General features: G+C 42.2%; 1 protein-coding gene across 2 annotated transcripts in view; it reads left to right on the top strand.

The window, feature by feature from the left end:
- Positions 1 to 3047: 3047 nt before the first annotated feature.
- The window catches only part of LOC149314620 (tumor protein p53-inducible protein 11), a 67384-nt gene continuing 48413 nt past the window's right edge, over positions 3048 to 22018 (top strand). For both annotated transcript variants that reach the window (XR_016280944.1, XM_089521497.1), the window contains exon 1: positions 3048 to 3195. The gene's annotated coding sequence lies outside the window, so the exon portion shown is untranslated. The remainder of the gene's footprint in view (positions 3196 to 22018) is intronic.

The raw sequence follows: 22018 nt of genomic DNA, 5'->3' as shown, positions 1-22018 counted from the left end.
CCTGGAGGCTAAGAGCAAGAATGGTGAGTTAGGAATTTCCAAGTTTAATAATTTCCTCTATACTATCCACTTGATGTATTGGCAGATGTAGCTAGCTACCAGCACAATCCAGTGCAGTTTAATTGGAGGTTAAATCGTACGTGACGTAAGTCTTCCTCTCAGACAAGTGTGTCTATATCGGGGTGGTGGAATCTGTAGTCCAGCTGTTGATGGTCTACAACATTTTTTAATTCCTTGCAGGAATAAAAGCTGCATGCAGTTTATTCTGTGCACAATTACTTTGGAGTAAGGTACACAGAACCCACAAAAGGGACTTCTAAGATGTGATCTTAATATTTATTTCATATGCTGCCTTTCTTCCAGAAAGGGTCCCAAGGTGCTCACAGATAAAATAGTTTAAAAACTTGGCAATAAAAAATTAAAAACAATTAAAATGATCTTGCGAAAACTGTATAAAAGTGTGTGTATGGTGTGTGTGTGTGTGTATAATCCATTGCTGTTGAATCCCTTGGTCAGTTGCTGCCAGCTCACATCCCATCAGTGGAGATGTAAAATTGAGTTTTGTTCTGGTTTTTGCCTTGAGATGCATCCCTTTATACCCTTTTTACTTAGTTTTCATTGCCCATTTTAAAGCCTGTTTGCACCAAATTAAAAAAAGACATCAGAGAACTGTTTGGAAACTCTTTACAACCTCTTTTCCTTCCCACCACTCCAAATAATCTGTTGTCATTGGTAGATGGACTACTTCATTGTGTGTATGTGACTTCAGGTCACCTGGCAATTTATGGCAGCCCCATGAATCCCATAGGGTTTTCTTAGACAAGGAATACTCAGAGGTAGTTTTGCTAGTTCCTTCCTCTAAAATTCATTGGCTGACTCCCATCCAAGGCTGACCATGCTTTTCCAAGATTAGATGAGCCCTGTTGCCTATAAGCTATTTTGGCTAGTAAATGCATGACCATAGTAAATACTATAAACTAAGCCACCTCACTATAGATCCTTAATTCCATGTTTTTGTATCAGGAGATTCTGTACATAGGTAGCTTGGTACATAAACATTTATATATTTTATTTCATATACATTGTGCATTTTCTCTTGTGTGCAAATATTATGTGTATTATCATCTAACATGTCACTTCCGCAGCTTTTGCTTTTAAAATACTGTAATAGAGGGGAAAATATGTTTTCTAAAACATACTTGCATGTAGACAAAATTAATGATGACCTTTCTGCCAAAATGGATCACTCCAACAATGAACCTGGAGGGGGAAATGCATGTACAAGATGATGACAATGTCCCCCTCAAAGAGAATTCTGCCCCATGATATTTTCCTTCAATCCCCAAATTTCTAGCATTGTAAAAAATGAGACACTGAAAATCATTCACAGCTAGAATTCACATTCCCTTGGTAACCTTCCAGCTCCTTTATTTTGGATGTCTGAACTGTATTTTCAAATGCTTGCCTGAAGTTTTAAGTTATTGCAATACTAGAAATTTGAGGACTGGAAAAAAAAAACTTCATGGCAGCAGGGGGAGGGGGCACATAAGATTTTTATATGGGTGGGACTGTGGCCTCATTTTGCAGTGCTCCTGCCTGGAGGCCTTTAAGTACAGTTCAGTTATTCACTCAGACACAGATTTGCTGAGTAGCCGGGGACAAGAATCCAGTTATCACTCAGCCTTGTTTTATCAACTTGCACAAAGGGATTCACCCATTTCCCCAGCAGAGGGTTATATTCTGGGAGATAGCAGCACCCATGCTTTTCAGTGCTCCAAGGCAGGCTTTAGCTGCTATGCTTCTTTCTACCTGTCAGTAATCCTCTTTCCCACCCCTAGCTCTTTGACAGTGATTGGGAAAGGGCATTGGGGAATGTGAGGCAACAGCCCAAAGGTTGTTGGACTTCAACTCCTGTGATCCCTCACTATTTGTTGTGCTGTCTAGGGCTGGTAGGCATTACAGTCCAACAATATCTGGAGGGACATGAGATATTTATCCCTGTGCTAGAAGCCAACTGAGCCAGAGGAGCTGGCTGCACCTTCAGTATTTGTAACATTGTGTAAGCCCCCTCTCCAGTGCAAATGACTTGAAAATGAAAAATGTGTTTGATCCTTAATGACAGGCTGAGCTATACATCTCAACATATAAAACAGGAGATTTTCTTTTATCTTAGGTGGTGATCCACATGACACAGTTATAATCCTGTGATATCACTAATTGCCATAGTTTTGTCCTGTGGAATCATGGGCTTTGTAGATTGCTGAGAATTGTCTGTCAGAGTGCTCTAGTGCTATAATTCAGGGGAGTATGCTAAGTACCCCACCAAACTACAAAACCCAGGATTCTACAGGACAAAGCAATGTCATTTAAAGTGGTATCAGACTAGTATAATTGTGCAATGCAGATAGCCCAAAAGAGACACCCCTTCATTGCACCCCAACCTCTCGATAGAGACAATGCTTTTCAGCATCCACAGGACAAGTCGCACACTCCAACAGAGGAATTACTTGTTGGCCTAGAAATCCAAACAATGGGATAAATTCCTCTGCTGATCTATATTATTTCATTGGTTGTTACCACTGCATGACAAGCTAGGCGAAAGGTGTTGAGGACAGCTGACATCTGGACATGACTATTAACACCTCTATAAAGTCCATTGCTACCTGTAGTATTCACTTGTTGCAGGGAAACAAGTTGCAGCTACTGCAATCTGCAGGCTGGCATCTCCCCTCTTTTTGGGCCATGGGGTAGATTTTCAAAGTCAAGGGAATTCAATGTCCATTTGCAATTCAAAAGGAGATGGGGTTTTGTTAGCCTTCTCATGCTGTGTGTGTGTGTGTGCGTGCAATGTTTGTCGCTCCCGGCAGGGGTCGCTGCCTCAGCGCATCAAATAGCCCAAGCGGCGGGGGCGTGTTTGGGGTGGCTGCTGTGTGCGCGCGGGGGTGTGTCTCTGCTGCTCCCACCGGAGATGGGTGATTGATGGCCTATGGTAATGAGGGGGCGTGGCCAGGGCCAGCCTGCTCTGCTCTCCTTGCCAGCTGGGAGATGCGCACCCTCCTCCTCCTCCTCCTCCTGCAAGATGGGACCAAGGCTGCTCCTGCTGATGCTGTTGCTGCTGTTGTAAGGCTTTGAGCATCTTTCTTTGGTGGGACCCAGGCAGCCCTTCTCAGTTGAGGCAGACCATGCTCTAAACAGGTAAGTTTCTTTTAGGGGATTTGGGGGGAGGGGGATTAGGGGAGAGAGGAGGAGGAGGAGAGATGCCTGCTATTTCCCAGCTTGGACATTTTCTCTTCCTTCATCCTTGTCTTCCAGTCCTAGTTTGGTGTTGCAGGATGAACGTGGGGAAAGGGGGAACCGGGGTCAGTTGCATTGTGAAATACAACTTTAACAAAGAAAAGTTTCATCTGGTTGGTTTAAAAAAACCAAACAAACTTGGGTGTTTTATTGTGAGTGGAGTGTACATCAAGGGATGCAGGGTGTTAGTTATTTTGGACATATAGCAAAATACAATCGCATCCAGAATCCACAGAGATGCTTTTATGGGGCCAGCCAATATGTACAAAATAGTGGCTGTGTTGGACATATAGCAAAGTACAATTGCATCCAGAATCCACAAACAGGGATGCTTTTATGGGACCAGCCAAAATGCACAAAATAGTAGCTGTGTTGCCCATATAGCAAAGTATGATCACTCCCAGAATCCACAAAACAAAATGGAAGCAACGCCCAGAATCCACTCAACTGGAATGCCTTTCTTGGGCCAACCCAAACACACAAAATATACATTGTGAGCCAAGTGAAGCACGAACTGATTGGAACATCCATAATCCCCAGAACAGGGATACCTTTGCTTTGCTGGCATTGTATATTTTGTGCATTTGGATTGGTCCAATAAAGGTATCTCTGTTTTGTGGATTCCTGATGTTGTGATGAGCTAACGCTTTGCATTGCTGGCATACTGTGTTTTGGATTCTGGATGTTGTTCTAATAAACTATAGCAGTACAGTTTGCAAACAGATGGCACACTTGCCTCCTAAAGGCACTGGCTTAGAGAGAAGCTTAGCTAAAAAATCAATAGGAGGGACTCATGAGGAGGCAGCATTGTTAGGATCCAGTTCCTGTCCCACAACTGAACCCAAAGCCTCCCACCTCTTCCCTCTCACACAAACACACACACACACTTGGCACCTCAGTCAAGGCTGGCATTGGGGCTCTGAAGTTCAAAGGGCAGGTAAGCCAAACCTGAGAGGGAAGAGGAACACACTTCCTTTTTTATAGTTTTTTTTAATATATTTTTTTAAAAAGAGCAAAGGGGGCAGAATTGGGGGGGGGGCAGGGTTGCAAATGCAAACCACCCCCTTCTTTGTTTAAAGACTTTTGCCAGCTGCCTTAGGAAATGCTGCAGGAATTGCTCACACACACTTCCAACACTTTCTTTTGTGTGTGTGTGTGTCTGTGGTAAATTCTGATTCCAGTGAAGCAATAACGTTGACGTTTTTGGGGGGTGGGGTAGAAGTGGGAGGCGAATATTTAAATATACGCAGAAAGATGCGTCCTATAAGTGAAAGAAAATGCCATGGTTGTGACAGATAATGAGTATATTCAGGGCTTGCATTATGGAGGATGGGGGGGGGCTCTAATGACACCCCACCTTTGACTTCCCATCATTTTAGCCACATGGTGTTTCTCCCTGGTGTTGAGACCAACTAACCCAAGAAAGAAGTCCACCAAAATAGGAAGGGGCTTGACCCCTTGCCTCCCGCCTCCATTAATTTTGTAAATGCATATGTGCAAACATGCCCCTGGCTGCCTCATGGCTTCTTGTGGCACTTGGCTCTTTGTCAGTGTCAGATGCTTCCTGCATCTGTATAAGCAGCTTGAAAAGGGCGGGGAGAGGGGTATTCCTTTGTCTCCCTTCCTCTTTGTGTTCACGTCAGAACATCAGTGAACAGCCACAGCAGTGATGCTGAGGGAGACCTCTGACATGTCTTTTCACTTTCCAAAAAGAAAGAGACACCTCTTTCCCTTCCTCCCTGCCCCTCTTCCTTCTAAACTGAATTTTAATATCCTTTGTGGGCTGGGTGGCTTCTCAGATTGGAGCACTTGTGCATTCAGCTCTGCTGTCTTCAATTTTCTTTCCTGCACCTAAAGAAGCTTCTCTCCCATCTCAGTTTTTGAATTTTTTTGCAGTGCAAAGTTTCCCTTGTAGCTGGGTGGGGGAGATAATACCTTCTTCGTTGCTTAATCTTAAGGCATCCATCCCAAGAAGGGCTGTAGGTGTGGCCTTTTGTTGATGGGATTGTTGTCTTGGGTGGCAATCCACTCAATTCTTATAGCAGCCAATCTATTTGCTCTTTGGTTCTGCTGGTGGGTTTCCTCTAACACTAATTGTCTTTCTTTGTCTGTTGGTGAATGTGTACGCACAGTTCATTTTATGAGTGACGGAGGCTGTGCACACATGGGGAGATCTAATACTCTCTGAACCGCAGTAGTTCAACAACAAAAAAAGGGTGAAAGTCAGGAAAAAAATAATGGTGAAGAGAATGAATTGGGACAGTGTTCATTTTTAAAAATATTCTTATTGATCTTATATCGCTGTGTGCATATAATATTTACTGACATAAGCACATTCACAGCCATATTAAATCTTTACATATAACTTTTCACAAACATTAACAAACCTTACATATCATACAATAACACCTCATACAATTTAAAAGGACTTAACCAACAAATTTGTTTCTTATTGACTATCTCCTTATTTAATATTTGAATATCTTTTTTCTTTCCATAAAATTTCCCCTTACCTTCTGTATTTCAATCCAGTTTTATCTCATTCTTCTTCCCTCTAACTATTATTTCCAAGCTTTACAGTGTTCATATTTTACCTCTGCAATCTAGGTCTCTCTGGTTTTAATTATCCATCTGCAATATGGCAGGAATTGTATTTTGTCCTGCCTTATAGGGATGTTGTGAGTAATGCTGCTTTTCTAAGGCAGGGGTGGAGCACTGTTTCTGCTAAGGGCTACAATCAATGGGGGAGAATCTGTTGGAGGCCAAATGGTGGTGGCAAACAGAGCAGAAGCAATAAGTGAGCAGGGTCAGACTTCCAGTCTCCCTCTCTTTTCTGGCACCCTCTTCTCTCTTCTTCTTCACCTGCCAGGCTTCACTTCTGCCTGGTCATTTGTATTGCTTTTTCATAACTTAGCGAGTATGCCCCCAGTTCTTCCTCCTTCCATTCCTCTCGTGCTCTGGGCTCCCCTGACTGTCATGAAATGAAAGTCCACCCGTGTAAGGGTGAATTCATGTGAGGAGTATCCGCCCATGCAAGAAGTGTCAAAAGCATGTCATGTCTTCAATAGCATCAGTGTACAGAATATAAAACAAAGGCAGATCCTTCTTCGGACACACAAGAAAGTAATATTTCTTATTATTTTCTTAATCATTGTTGTTGTTGTTGTTGTTGTTGGGGTGTCTTCAAGTTGTTCCCAACTTATGGTGACCCTATCATGGGGTTTTTATGGCAAAATTTGTTCAGAGGAGGTTTACCATTGCTTTCCCCTGAGACTGAGAGCATGTGACTTGCCCACGGTCATCCAGTGGGTTTCATGGCTAAGCAGGAATTTGAACCCTGGCTCTACATTGCTTAACTACCTTTCTACAAAAATATTTACGAGATAGCTTCCAAAACTTAGCACTGTATCAAAGTAATTTCAGATGTTTTGTTGAATAAAAGGTCTTTCCCAAGAAGTTACAGGGTAGGTGGTTTATGCTCCAGAATTCTGGGACCACCACAGAAATGGCCTGAGTTCTGATTAATTACTATCTCCCCACCCACCCCCAACATCTGTTGAAGTTCATTTTGTTAGACGTGGCCCAACTTTCCAGTCTGTTCAGGTCATTTTGAATTTTGATCCTGTCCTCTGGGGTGTTAGCTACTCCTCCTAATTTGGTGTTATCTGAAAATTTGATGAGTATGCCCCCAATTCTGTCATCCAAGTCATTGATAAAGATGTTGAATAGCACTGGCCTCAGGACAGAACCCTGTGGGACCCTGCTAGTCACTTCTCTCCAAGATGAAAAGGAGCCATTGTTGAGCATCCTTTGGGTTCAGCCGGTCAACCAGTTACAAATCCATGTAACAGCTTGGGACCAGAAGTGTTCCATATTTAAGATTTTGGAATACTTGTATTTGCATATATGTACATAATATGATATCTTAGAGATGGGATCCAAATCTAAACATAAAATTCATTTATGTTTCAAATGAACTTTGTACACATAGCCTGGAGCTAATTTTGTACAATATTTTAAAATACATTTCTGCATGAAACAAGTTTGTATACATTGAACCATGAGAAAACAAAGGTGTCACTGTCTCAGACATTCATGAAAAAGTTTTGGTTTTTGGAGTATTTTAGAATTCTGACTTACTCTGTACTGTACTTTTCACTCTGTGGTCTGTTTTACATATGCAATAGGCAGTGGTAGGATTCAGACATGACAGAAGGCACTGTTCAGGTTGCAGGTGTGATCACACCTCTGAATGGTCCCCTTTGTTCAAATCTCATTGCAGGTAAAAAGTGAGCATTGGTAAACAGAACTTGAGACTTTCTCCCTCTTGCACTGTTGCTTCTTTGTGTTTACTAGGTCTTTTCTTTGTGGGCAGTGCAAGACATTTTTAAAGTATGATTTGTGCATTCAAACAGGCACACAAATGGAAACGAACGGGCATGTTAAGTTTAGTTAATCAAGCAAGAACATGGATTCAGATAAGGAGCTACTTTCCTTAAAACTAGCATTGTTGTCGTTGTGTACTTTCAGATTGTTTGTGACTTATGGCAGCTGTAAGGTGAACCGAACATATCACAGGATTTTCTGGAACCGAGAGTGCGTGACTCACCCAGTGGGTTTCCATGGCCCGTTCCGCACAGGCACCCTAGTACATGCTCAGCACATACTAGGGTTAGGAAGGGGTGTCCTTTCTGGACGCCCCTAACCCTAGTACGCGCTGAGCGTGTACAAAACTGCAGCACCCATTCTACATGGGCGACGCCATCTTGACATAGCGGATGCTTAGCGTCCGCACGTCACGGCGCAGTAATGACGCTACAAGTGCGCCATTGGCGCCTTGTGGCATCATTACCGCGCTGCAAAAAGAAGCCGCTTTTTGTGGCTTCTTTTTGCTGCTCGGAGGAGTTGTGCGGTTTGGCCGCTGAGGCTCCTCCGCGCAGCAAATGAGAGCGCTTTTCAGACCGCCCATGACTGAACAGGGAATTGAACCCTGATCTCCAGAGTCATAGTCCAATGCTCAAACACCGTGCTGGCTCTAGCATAATATATCTTTATATTTACTCTCTGATTTTTAAAATCACCTTCAAATCAAATGTAATCCTTTACATCTCCATTTACTTCCTGTTTTTCAAAATCACTTTCTGCTCTATCTGAATGTCAAGTTTGTATGGTCTCTTCCAACTCTATGATTCTAACTTGCAATCACAAACCATCTGAACTAGAATATGGACACCCAGTAGGAACTACTCCCCAATCAATGGAACTTAGGTAAATGTTGTCTTACTAAGTTACTGTTGATTCAGTGGGTCTGCTCTAGTTGGGTCTATTAGATTTAAGCCATCATTTAAAAGACAAGACAAGCTTTTTAGTTAATTTGTTTATCTAGTACTTTATAGCTACATAGTTAAGTGTACATGAGAAAATGGTTCTCCTTATAGTGTTCCTCATATATGAAAGAATAAACTGTACCTGGTGTGCTTGTTGTTGTTGTTGTTAACTGTCATCGAATTGATTCCAATTCAGGGCAACTCTGTGGATGAGACTCCTGATCTGCTTAGGTCCTTTAAATTCATGCCCTTGAGCTCTTTAATAGAGTCTGTCCATCTGGCATGTGGTATTCCTCTCTTTCTACATCCCTCCACCTTTCCTAGCATTATTGGTTTTTCCAGTGAGTCATTCCTTCTGATGACGTGACCAAAGTATGACAACTTCAACTTTATCAAGGAAGATTTCAAGTTTGATCTGTTCTAGGACCCATTTGTTTGTCTTTTTGGCTGTCCATGGTATCCTAAGCACTATTCTCTTGCACCATATCTCAAATGAATTGATTTTCCTCCTTTCCGCTTTCCTTACTGTCTAGCTCTCGCAACCGTACATGGTAATAGAGGAAACAATGGCTTGTACGATTCTAACTTTCATGCTCAGTTGTATATCTTTACATTTTTGGATCTTGGCTAGTTCTTTCATAGCTGCCCTCCCCATTCCTAGTCTTCTTATTTCTTCACTGAAGTCCCCATTCTGATCAATATTTGATCCAAGGTACAGGAACTTGACTGTTTCAATTTCCTCATTGTCTAGATTGTATCTGTGTAAATATTCCATGGTCATTATTTTTGTTTTCTTCATGTTGAGAAGTAAGCCTGTCTTTACACTTTTTTCTTTGATCTTTCTTAGTAATTGTTCCAGGACTGTGATATTTTCTGCTAGTTGTATGGTGTCATCTACATATCTCAGATTATTGATATTCCTTCCTCCTATCTTTACTCCTCCTTCTTCTGTGTCCAGCCTGCTCTTCTTATGATATTTTCTGCATATAAGTTGAACAGATAGGGTGAAAGGATGCAGTCTTGCTTGACCCCTTTGCCAATTGGGAGACATTCAGTTTCTCCATATTCTGTTCTAACAGTAGCCTCTCGTCTGAAGTACAGATTTCTGATCAGGACTATCAGATGTCATGGCACACACATGTCTTTAGGGCATTCCATAGCTTTTCATGATCTGTGCCGTTGAAGGCTTTGCTATAGTTTATAAAGCACATGCTGATCTTCTTTAGGAATTCTTTGGTGCACTTCATTAGCCACCACATGTTTGCAATGTGGTCCTAGTATCCCTTCCTTTTCTGCTTGTACCTCTGGGATTTCCCTCTCCATGTATGGTTGGAGTCTGTGTTGTAGAGTTTTGACCGTAGTTTTGTTTGCATGGGAAATTAGTGCTATGGCTCTATACTTGCTGCAGTCTTTTGTGTCTCCTTTTTTGTGAATTAGGATGTACATTGAATGTTTCCAATCTGTTGGCCACTGTTTTATTTTCCATATTTGTTGAGATACGTTGGTTAGCACACACATATGCATTTCTATATCATGCATGCATCTTGGAAAAATTACTCTTTTGGACCACAGTTCACAGTGGCCAGCTGACTGGCTGAATATAAAGTAAGTCTAGTACGGGCTTGAATAGACAGGCCAAAATAAAGCTGTTTTGGGTTACTTTGGAGGTATGCTGTTTAAATGATGCATGTGTCCTAAGAGGCCAGAAGCCACACCAAAGCCATGCTCCAGTCCTAAGGATTGGCCCACAGTTTTGGCACAGCTTCTGGCCTCTTAGGACGCATGCATCATTTAAACAGCATACCTCCAAAGTGACCCAAAGCAGCTTTATTTTGGCCTGTCTGTACGGGCCCGAAGTAACATTTTAAAACTTTGAACAAGAGGGCTGAGTTAAATATGCCTTCCACAAAACAGTAACTTATAGATTCCTGGGGATGAAGGTTTTTTTATGACCTTTTAAAAATGTAGCTAATATTTCAAAAAGTAACCCCCTCCCTGAAAATACAGAGCCTATGAAACTAGTGGAATAAAGCTCTGATATAATGAGCTTCTTTTTGATAAATAAAAACAGTAGGATAGTATGATAATCTTTTAGCCACATCTTGTATATGTGCTGAAATTGGAAGTCTTAAATGGTACCCTGGTCCCTGTACATTTGGTAAGTTGTCTTGGTTTCAATTGGCAGTCCATAATGTTGTAATGAGCCATTGTTGAGTACAGGTGGTGAGCCTCCTATTTTGCAAAATCTCTCTGGAGGCATATTAAAAACTCCGAAATTGGCAGGAAGCTGTATATGAAAGTACTAGCAGACTATGGTGAAGGGGTCTGAAAAGGCAATTTCTCTGTCTGTAGCTGGAGATTTATATGTCTGAACTGCCAATGGAGCTGTCAATAATGGTGCTATTGTGCAAAACAGTTTGCACAAATAGTGAGAAATGGTGGAATCCACAGGGGGGAATACTGTGCCTGATTAACATTTGTGTTAACTGCTGTTGACCATTATTAATCTCTTTCCCCAAAAGTTTTATAACAGGGTCTGACAACTGTAGAAGTCTAGAAATACACATTAGCCTCCCAAGAGACCTTGGAGGGCTGCATCCCTCCACTGCTACTGCTCCCACAAAAAGAGAGAGAGAGAGAGAGAGAGAGAGAGAGAGAGAGAGAGAGAATCTTTGCCTCCAAATGCCCTCTAGGGGATATGGGGGCATTTTCACCATTTTAGGCCCAGGAGAGACTTTTTAATAAAAAGAATTGAGCAGAAGTCATTTCCTGTTCACTTCCTGTTTACATTATCAGTTAACCCCTGACGACTTGAGTTCACATTTTCTCTTAACTCTTAATTCTCACCCATCTTATTTTTCCTTTTGCATCTGTGTCCCGAGATGATATTTCAAGAACTATCCCTATTTTCATTTTGAATCAAATGTTTAAACAAACAGAGTTGAGGCCCTTGTTAATCAGCCACAAAGTTTACAGGGTAACCCTGAGCTAAAATATGTGTAGTCTTAACTTTTAAAATAGGCAGCAATGACACCTAAAATGTGGATTGAAAAACCATTTCTGATTTGGCCCTCCTTTTAATATTCACTGAGTGAATATCTTAGAAATATGTGAGAGAAGTCAGCTGGAGTTAGTTTACAGGTTTCAAGCACTTCCTTTGCACTGATAACTAAATATGGGGAAAGCACAACAAAATAGGATTTACAATATTTGGGGCTTATAGCCAAAAGAGAAGGTCTGGGGACTTCTCATGGAAGTGTTGCTCTGTATTTTTAAATACAGAGCACCTGACAAACAGTATGAAAGTTTAGCAATAACACAGAACTGGTCATAGTTATTAGCTACCACTGACAGTTTGTGTAAATGGCACGAGTCAATTGAATTAAAGAGGCTTGAGATAACTTGTTTTCCACCAAGCTTGTATTGTGTGCTAAGACAGGTAGGCTGTGAATGGCCTTGGAGTAACAGATTTGTCAGGCCTTAACTTGTGTATTATAGAATCATAGAGTTGGAAGAGACCACAAGGGCCATCCACTCCAACTGCACCACTCCTAGATACCTTTCACACATACTGTTGTCAAGACAGGTGTCATCCATCCTATATCTGTGCATTTCATGTTTTCTGTCTACATTTCTCCCTATTGAAATTCACATTGTTAATTTTGGCCTGGCTCTCTAATCTGTTATAGCTATTTTGAATTCTGATTCTGTGCTCCTCCTAATTTGGTATCATATGCAAATTTAATAAGCATGGCCTTTATTCCATCGTCCAAGTCAAATTTATAAGGATGCTGAATAGCACTGCACCTAGGGCAGAAACCTGTGGCACTCCACTACTCACTTCTCTCCTGGATGAAGAAGAGCCTTTGGGTTTGCTCGATCAACCAATTACAAACCCACCAAACAGTAGCATTGTCTAACTAACTTGTTTTACTAATATGTTTGCCAGAAATGAGATACGATAAACTGGCCAAGAGAGTCTCATGGGTCTGAGGTGTTAACTAGTGTTACAATATATACACTGTAGAGTTTATTGCATGGGGGTTAAACCGCTCCCCAGCGCGTTCTAACGGGGGCGAGGGGGGGCGCGCACGGAACGCGATGGGCACCGGATGGGGCCCAAAACGCGACTTTATCGCATGGGGGGATGCCGCCGCCACGTGTTCCCATCGCGTCCCAATTCGGTTCCAGAGGGCGCCATTTCTGGGAACTGTTTCAAAGCGTCCCCAGAAATGGCGCCCTCTGGAACCAAATTGGGACGCAATGGGAAAGCGGGGCGTCAGCATCCCCCCGTGCGATAAGGTCACGTTTTGGGCCCCATCCGGTGCCCATCGCGTTCCGTGCGCGCCCCCGCTCGCCCCCGTTAGAACGCGCTGGGGAGCGGTTTAACCCCCATGCGATAAACTTATATGCTGGGAAGCCATTGTCTCTGGATTTTTGTCTCATTTTGATTTTATGTTCCCTGCATAAAAGCCAGTTCTTGAACAGCGAAACTACAAAGGAAGATTGGAAAGAAACAGCAGAACTGGAATATATCCACATATTCCAATCCATCAATAGTGGGTTAAACAGAGACAATGGTGTCCTGGCACACTACACATATTATAATGCTAGTTAACACCCTAACCTTATGAAGTCTGCCTTGGCCAGTTCATGACATCTCTTTTCTGGTTCTCAGCAAGCATCACACAGTTTCTTTACTCACCTTAGCTTTAAGCAACATCTTTCTTCCTGGTGCTGCCTTTGTCCTACAGTGACCATAATTAAACCTGAACTTGTCACCCCACCACTATACCAGAAATGCTGCATTTCATTTACCATTCACACATGCAGACAGCTATTCATGGCTATAAACGTCTGTCCTAGACACTTTACTCCATGCATCTGATGAAGTAGTCTTAAGTTATGAAAGCTAATGCTACCAATTTTTCAAAGGTGTCACAAGATCCCTTTGGATATTCCCCCCCGCCCCTTTCTGTTTGTTGCTGCAGGAGAGCTGGGGCTGTCTGGGAAAGCTTTTGGCTTGCTGCTTCTCTTGTTGCAGGAAGGGGTGGCTGGAAATGAATCAAATTGTGTGCTCATCAGAGGGGCGGGCACATCCATTTTTTTTCATTATGTGTCCCCACAACAAGCAGTTCAGTGAACCCAACAAATTTTAACAAATGTTTCAGGTTGTGGTTGTGCAGCACTGTGCGCTAATATGGGGAGGGTGATCTGTGGGAGCTCCAGTCCACAAATGGCTAGCCTGCTTATACTGTAGGCCTATTGCACTTAGATTGTATATTGTTTGCTCCAGTGGCCTGTTGGTGGATCTTGAAATTCTAGTGAACAAATAATGTTCTACCATGTCACCCTAAGCTAGGCTTGCCATATCCCTCCTGGGGGCAGGACTTTCCCGGTTTGGGGCAGGTCCACACAGTCCTGCCCCGGTTTGCCCCCGCCCCTGGGATTTCCCCCGCCCCCAGGCTGAGGGGAGGATTCCTTCCCCGCTTGGGCTCCATTGCTGCCGCCTCAGCGAGGCCGGGGCCCAGGCCGGGAAGGAAAGCCTCCCTGAGGGGAGGATTCCCTCCCCACTTGGGCTCCGCCGCCACCACCACGGCGAGGCCGGGGCCCAGGTCGGGAAGGAAAGCCTCCCTGAGGGGAGGATTCCCTCCCCGCTTGGGCTCCACCGCCACGGTGAGGCCAGGGCCCAGACGGGGAAGAAAAGCCTCCCCTCAGCGAGGCTCCTATTCAAATGTAGGACACAAAAAAAGTGTCCTACATTTGAAAATTTTGTCCTACATCTGTCCCGGTTTGGAGGTCCTAACGTATGGCAACCCTACCCTAAGCACACCTGATTTCATCTTATGTTGGAAACCAAGCAAGGTTGGGACTGGTTAGTATTTGAGTGCGACACCATCAGAGGTCTCCAGGTATGGCTAGAGAAGAATAGAAATGTACCTGAGAAATGCTGCAAGTCAGAGTTGGTAATAGTGGGCTAGAGGGACCAATGGTCTGACTCGGGTATGAGGCTGCTTCCTGAAAGGCTGAAGTTTGTCCATCCTTGGTATAAAAGTTGCTTTACAGTTTTACTGATTAATGAATTGTGCTTGTGTGTATGTGAATAACATAATTACACATTTTTTCTGTAGTGTGGGTTTTTGTTTTTGTCTGTGTTGTTTCTTCTTCTTCTCAGGAAGCCTTAAAACAGGGGTGAGTAACTGTGGGAGGCTATGGGGGCTACATTATGCTCCTTGGAGACCTTGAAGGAAGGCTGCAGCCACCACACTCCCATTGCAATTTTTTTAAAAAAAATAAAAATAAATGCCCCCCCCCCCAAAAAAAAAGTCCCCCCATCTCCCCTATAGGGCATTTTTAAAACAAAAATTAAACTTTGGAAGGCCCTTGGGGGTCACAGAAAAAACCTAGAATTTTAATACCTTAATATAATGTTTGTAGTAGCCATTTGTAGGGATCAAGGTACAGTACATTTTTATTGTGGGCTTTAATAACTGAGGGCTTGGTTTACTTGAAGCACTCCAAATGTAGAGGCTACAAATAAAATATGACACTGCTACCTCCTCTTGCTTCATTCTGTTAAAGGAAAACAGAAGTCCTAAACTGTGTGACCTAGAATGGTAGAGAGAAGGCTTCTGCATGGAATGAGCTGTGCTCCAATGACTGTCAAGAGAACAGTCAGTTTTTACAGTCATACAGTTTTTTATGCTGTAAAGTTGTCAAGTCTTACAAACACAGGATAATGACACCAGGCCAGCTGGAGAATAAGAGGTCTCCAAGGAAATTCACAAGTCTCTAGGCAATTGTAATGGTATGTCTGCTTCTAGGAACCTTGGCCTTCAAACAAGAATCGAATTAATGAAGTGTTGTCTCCTTGAAGTATACGGCATTATTGGATCTTACTGTGGAGCAAGCAGTTCTGCAGCAGCACCCGAATCACACACATTTCATTGCACTTTTTTAGTCTCTGGTTGTGGCCTGACATTCACTTCACCTTGGAACTGTATTCTAAGGGCGTGTATGAAGATGAAAGTGTAAATCTCTCTCACACCCACATGGACACACACTGGTTTCTGTCAAATATCAAAGAGATAAAGGAATCAGGCTCCAAATGGGGGTTTAATATTATATAGGTTGAGTATTTATCTTTCATATATACCTTATACATATATCTTGAAGGTAATGTTATACAATATTATTTTGTTATACAATAATTTCATGCACAGAACAAAGTTTGTGTACATTAAACCACCAGAAAGCAAAAGTGTCACTATCTCAGCCATCCATGAAAAAGTTTTGGGTTTTGGAATATTTAGGACTTCAGAATTCTGGATAAGGGAAGGCTCAGTCAGTATTGAAAAAGAAAAAATTTTCTAGCATCTTTGAAATCATTTGGAAGTACAGTGGGCCTTTGTTATCCGCTGGGGTTTGGTTCCAGGAAACCTCCTCCCCCCAATGGATAACATTTTGTGGATGCTCAAGTCCCATTAAATACAATGGCATAGTAAATGGTGTCCCTTATATAAAATGGAAAATCGAGGCTTGCTATTTGGAATTTATACTTTTTTGGAATATTTTCAAGCCGTGGATGCTTGAATCTGTGGATAAAAAATCCATGGATAAAGAGGGCTGACTGTATCTCATGTCTCACGTGAAAAGACAAAAGATACCTGTTTGCCAGCAATTAAGAGCAATGAACTGGTCAAATTTTGGTGGAGATGTAGGGATTAAACCCACATGTACTGTAACATAGCAATACAATAGCTGTTTATCATAACAATTGCCTCACTTTTAGGCAGGGTGAGGCAGCTGTAGTAAACAGCAACTTTGTGGTGCCAAGAAAAAGCAGAACATTTGTTAGATGTTTAATTCATCATTATGTTTCTCCCTCCATTTCTGAGAACAGGAAGATGCACCTGTAGAATTCTCTGCCTTATGTCTCAAGCAGACTGAATGCCTTTAGATGTTGTACGCTTTAAATGGGGGAGGGCATGAGGAGGGACAATTGTCTTTGTGTAAAAAAACAGAAACACATAGTCTTGCCATACAGAAAATAACAATTGAAGATCAGGCTAAATTAAAAGTTTTAAGAAGAGCATAGCTCATGCTTGTGAGGGTGCCAGATTCCACAAGTTGACAATATAGTTCTATTATGTTTACAGAAGCTTAAGCTTTATTGAGTTCAGTGAGATTTACATCTTCTTTTTTTTAAATCTTTATTAAAGTTTACCGTACATATATATAAAAACATACATGTCTACATGCAAATCCATAACAATAACAATAAAGTGAGACTTACTTCTAAGTAAGAACGCATAGGATTCCAGCATTACACTGCAATCGTGTGAGAAACACTTGTTAGAGAATAACTCGAATGAGACTTAACTGGCATTCATAGCTGATTATTCCAAAGATATATTTTGCCCAAACCTAGATTGCCTGAGAAAAATATTTTTAAAAGACGAAGTTTGTCCTGTCATAACAATCTGCTACTCAGTCTGAAAATCTAGATCTCTGTGGCCCAAGAGGCCCAACTCTTTTTATACCAGAAACAAGTGGTCATGTAAAATTATCATGCGATACAGGTCAGAGTATCTTTCACTGATAGTTTGAACCAAATTCTCAAGTGCTGAGTGATTCAGTGGAACCAAGAAGGATATAGTAGCTCTCACTTCCTGTAGTAAAAGAGAAACTAGCATGTCTTTCAACATTTCAAGATAAAAACTAGTACACGTGTAGCTAGTCAACATCTGGACATGGTCAAAATGGCCAAAGTTATTGATGAGGAATAACACACAGCCTAGGAGAGGCTGCAAGCAGTTCACTTTTACCTGAGTCAACTGGGATGAGCATGATGAATTCCCCTCCTCTGCTGTCCTCCCTGCTGAGTTAATTGAGTGCCAACTACTTTTTCATTATTCACTCACTTTGCAGCAACTGACAAGTAGAAGTCAAATGGGGAAAGTAGGGAGAGGAGAAAAACAGGGATGTTGTAAAAGAAAGTGAAAACGTAGAACAGCACAGGATTAATCAAGACTTTCCCTGCTAAATCAAGGCAGTTGGAGGGTATGAACTAGGCCATCCCCAGCCTGGTATATTACAAATATTTTGGAACACAACTCCAGACATTCCTAATAATTGGCTTTGTTGGCTGGGACTGATGGGAATCATAGAATCATAGAATCGTAGAGTTGGAAGAGACCACTAGGGCCATCCAGTCCAACCCCCTGCCATGCAGGAAATCCAAATCAAAGCATCCCTGACAGATGGCCATCCAGCCTCTGTTTAAAGACCTCCAAGGAAGGAGACTCTATCACCTTCCGAGGAAGTGCATTCCACTGTCGAACAGCTCTTACTGTCAGGAAGTTCCTCCTAATGTTCAGGTGGAATCTCTTTTCCTGTAGCTTGCATCCATTCTTCCGGGTCCTGTTCTCTGGAGCAGCAGAAAACAAGCTTGCTCCCTCTTCAATATGACATCCTTTCAAATATTTAAACAGGGCTATCATATCACCTCTTAACCTTCTTTTCTCCAGGCTAAACATCCCCAGCTCCCTAAGGCGTTCCTCATAGGGCATGGTTTCCAGACCCTTCACCATTTTTGTTGCCCTCCTTTGGACACGCTCCAGTTTCTCAATGTCCTTTCTGAATTGTGGTGCCCAGAACTGGACACAATATTCTAGGTGGGGCCTGACCAGAGCAGAATACAGTGGCACTATTACTTCTCTTGATCTAGACACTATACTTCTATTGATGCAGCCTAAAATAGCATTGGCCTTTTTAGCTGCCGCATCACACTGTTCACTCATGTTCAACTTGTGGTCTACTTGGACTCCTAGATCCCTTTCACACGTAGTTTCATTCAGCCAGGTGTCACCCATCCTATATCTGTGCATTTTATTTTTCCGCCCTAAGTGCAATACCTTACATTTCTCTGTGTTGAATTTCATTTTGTTAGCTTTGGCCCAGCTTTCTAGTCTATTCAGGTCATTTTGAATCTTGATCCTGTCCTCTGGGGTATTAGCTATTCCCCCTAATTTGGTGTCATCTGCAAATTTGATAAGTATGCTCCCAATTCTGTCATCCAGGTCATTGATAAAGATGTTGAATAGCACTGGGCCCAGGACAGAGCCCTGTGGGACCCCACTGGTCACTTCTCTCCAGGATGAAAAGGAGCCATTGTTGAGCACCCTTTGGGTTCGGCCGGTCAACCAATTACAGATCCATTTAACAGTTCCTTTGTCTAGCCCACATTTTACAAGCTTGTTTGCAAGCATGTCATGGGAAACCTTGTCAAAGGCCTCACTGAAATCAAGATATGCTATATCCACAGCATTCCCTTCATCTACCAAGCTGGTAATTTTATCAAAGAAAGAGATTAGGTTTGTCTGGCATGACTTGTTTCTCTGAAACCCATGTTGACTTTTTGTGATTATGGCATTGCCTTCTAGATGTTCACAGACTCTCTGTTTAATGATCTGCTCCAGAATCTTTCCTAGAACTGATGTCAGACTAACTGGACGATAATTGTTGGGATCCTCTTTTTTCCCCTTTTTGAAGATGGGGACAACGTTTGCCCTCCGCCAGTCTGCTGGGATCTCTCCTGTTTTCCAGGAGTTTTCAAATATGATTGCCAATGGCTCCGATATTACTTTTGCCAGTTCTTTTAATACCCTTGGATGTAGCTCATCTGGTCCTGGAGACTTAAATTCATTTAGGTTAAACAGGTATTCTTGTACTATCTCTTTACTTATTCTGTGCTGAAATTCCCCTATTCTGTCCTCTGTTCCATTTTCCTCAGGTTGAGCACCCTTTGCCTTTTCTGAGAAGACGGAGGCAAAGAAGGTGTTGAGTAATTCTGCCTTTTCTCTATCTCCTGTTAGCATTTTGCCATCTTCTCCACGCAGTGAAGCTCAAAACTTCTGAAGAAAATTGGGGAAGGCTGTTCTAGAGCTCTTCAGATCATTTGAGGCTGAGCAGAATATGGAAAGCTGGAGCAACAGATTGTATTCCTGTGTGGTTTTTTAAAATATATATAAAGGAATGCTGGCCAGCCATTGGAAATCATAACCAGAGCTGGGTGTGTTATCATTATTAGAACAATACTGAATATATGCAAATATATGCATGTAACCTCCCAATAAGTTTGTGTAAGTCTGCAGAAATCTTGCCTTGGGTGGGGTGGAGATAACATTAATTCTTTTGTATCATACCGGTTGTGATTCTGGTTTGCCTGAATGGAAGCTAATGGCAAATAAGGAGTACGTAGTTAATGCGGATCAGGGAGAATGAAGGAAGAAGGAAGTGGGTGGATGGAGTTGCTTAAAGGGTTCTTAATTAAAACCCCAACCACAGTCTTATAATTTGTAAGATGTGCAAGATAGGAGAGTGTCCCCTTTCCCTACTAGATTAGAACATGAAGCCTTAAAGACATGTTGGTAAGGCATAAAACTGATGTGTATAACACACTTTCAAATAGATTGTGATAATCTCAGGTTAAACAATCCCCACTGTTTGGATGTATCAGTGACTTTGGCGGTTTACAGACTGCTCTTTTGGGGCAGCCTGTTCCTGCCCCTTTCCCTGCCGATTGGGGCCTCAGCTGCCACAGCAGCAGCCTCTGAGGCCCCGATCCACCGCTTTCCAGGCCATGGGGAAGCGGCAAAAGGCCGCTTCCCCGCGGCCTGGAAAGGGGTGTCCTTGGGGCTTCATGCCTCAAGGACACCTGACAGTGGTAGGGACGAAGAGAAAGGGGCCGCTTGGCCCCTTTCTCTTTTGTGACGCTGGTGCAGCCATGTAAAGGCTACGCCCAGCACCACAAACCTGGAAGGAGCTCTGTTTCAGAGCTCCTTCCAGTGCCGCGGAAAGGGCACCCCAGGCGCCCTCGCGCGGAGCCAGGACATCACTTCCGCACCGCTCCATTTGGAGGTGGCGCGGTCATGACATCCCAATGGCGGCCTCCATGTAGAATGGGCGCTGCCATTTTGTATGTACTAGGTATGTACTAGGGTTAGGGCGTCCGGAAAGGATGCCCTTTCCTAACCCTAGTATGTACCTAGTACGTACTTTTTGCGCATCTGGAATGCGCCTTTATTTCCTTGTGGAGGAAGGGGTATGTCTCAAGATTCAGAAGAGTCACAATGAGCTAACACTATATAATAGAATGAATTACAATGACAAGATTCAAGGACCTTGGACTTGGCAGCCTTATCCAAAATGAAGTATTTTAGTACTACTGCTATTTACTCATACCTTAAGCATTATGCTCATGGCAGCCAGAGATTTGCATCTTGTATGACCCAAGAAGGTTGGTTAGTGTTCCCATTGCAAAGCTTGAAGAGAAAAGAATGCAACAGAATTTACTATGGGAGATGCTTTACAGCAGAAGGACACCTATATTTTTTCCTTGAGGCTTGCTATGGATCTTTGTCCAACAGCTAAAACACTACTCTATATATGGAAGAAGAAATTTTTTTTTTAAAAAAATGTGAGCATTGAGTAACAGCTCTTGGTCTACTAAAGACTAATTTTATCTCTATTTTACTGTCTGGTTTCAGTGTAGGAAAAGGTAGATAATAATCACTTTACTGCTTTTTAAAAAAGTCTTCTGAGTATATTGGCTGTGGAAGTCATTTGCTCTGTATTGGTTATGAATGATGATTCTGTTTGCCACATTTGTCTTTGATTTGACACTGTTGAAATTGGACTACAAACCTTCCTTCTTTACAATTTAAGGTGCTCACCTAGCCCATCTTCAAGAAAATATTCCAAACCAATTATTAGTCCATTAGCATCTCTTCTGTCTAACCATCCCTTCGCAACATATAAATAACATTGTTTTCATTTTTCCAGTTACTCTTCAAAACAAAATTTGAAGGATAGAAACAGCTGGTAAAATATTTATAATCAATTGCAGGGAAGGATATTTAAATGTGGCAGAATTCTGAAGGTTAAAAAAAGGGATCATTTCAGTTTTGAAATTTCTGTCCTAACTGACAATGTATGTTTCAGGTTATTGAAATTCAGAGGGATTGAAGTGTTCTTGAGTCATATTTATGTAGAAAGTCTTGGCATGGACAGTTTACTTGATTTGGTTTTAGTAGTAATGCACAGTTCATTTCAATTCAGCATTGTCTAAGGAAAACTTTATTTTAAAGTGAATAAAATTGGAACTGACCTCCTCCACATAATAAACTTTAGACCTGAATTCTATTGGTGCATTTTGCTGGCAGAAGTACATTGGCATAGGTTGTGATGGTCAGAGTGGAAAGACTCTCGGCCATGATAGATGGAAGGCACTGGAGAATGAACCTGTCTGCCATCATTCTTTGATCTGGAAAAAAGGGCAATTGGTAATAGTAATCAGCTGGATTCAGTTTAATAGATCACCAGAATAATCCCCC

Source organism: Sceloporus occidentalis, unplaced genomic scaffold, assembly GCF_023333645.1.
Source record: "Sceloporus occidentalis isolate IW3139 unplaced genomic scaffold, rSceOcc1.0.p SCAF_4, whole genome shotgun sequence".
NCBI classification, from domain to species: Eukaryota; Metazoa; Chordata; class Lepidosauria; order Squamata; family Phrynosomatidae; genus Sceloporus; species Sceloporus occidentalis.
This window is presented reverse-complemented; position numbering and strand designations above follow the sequence as displayed.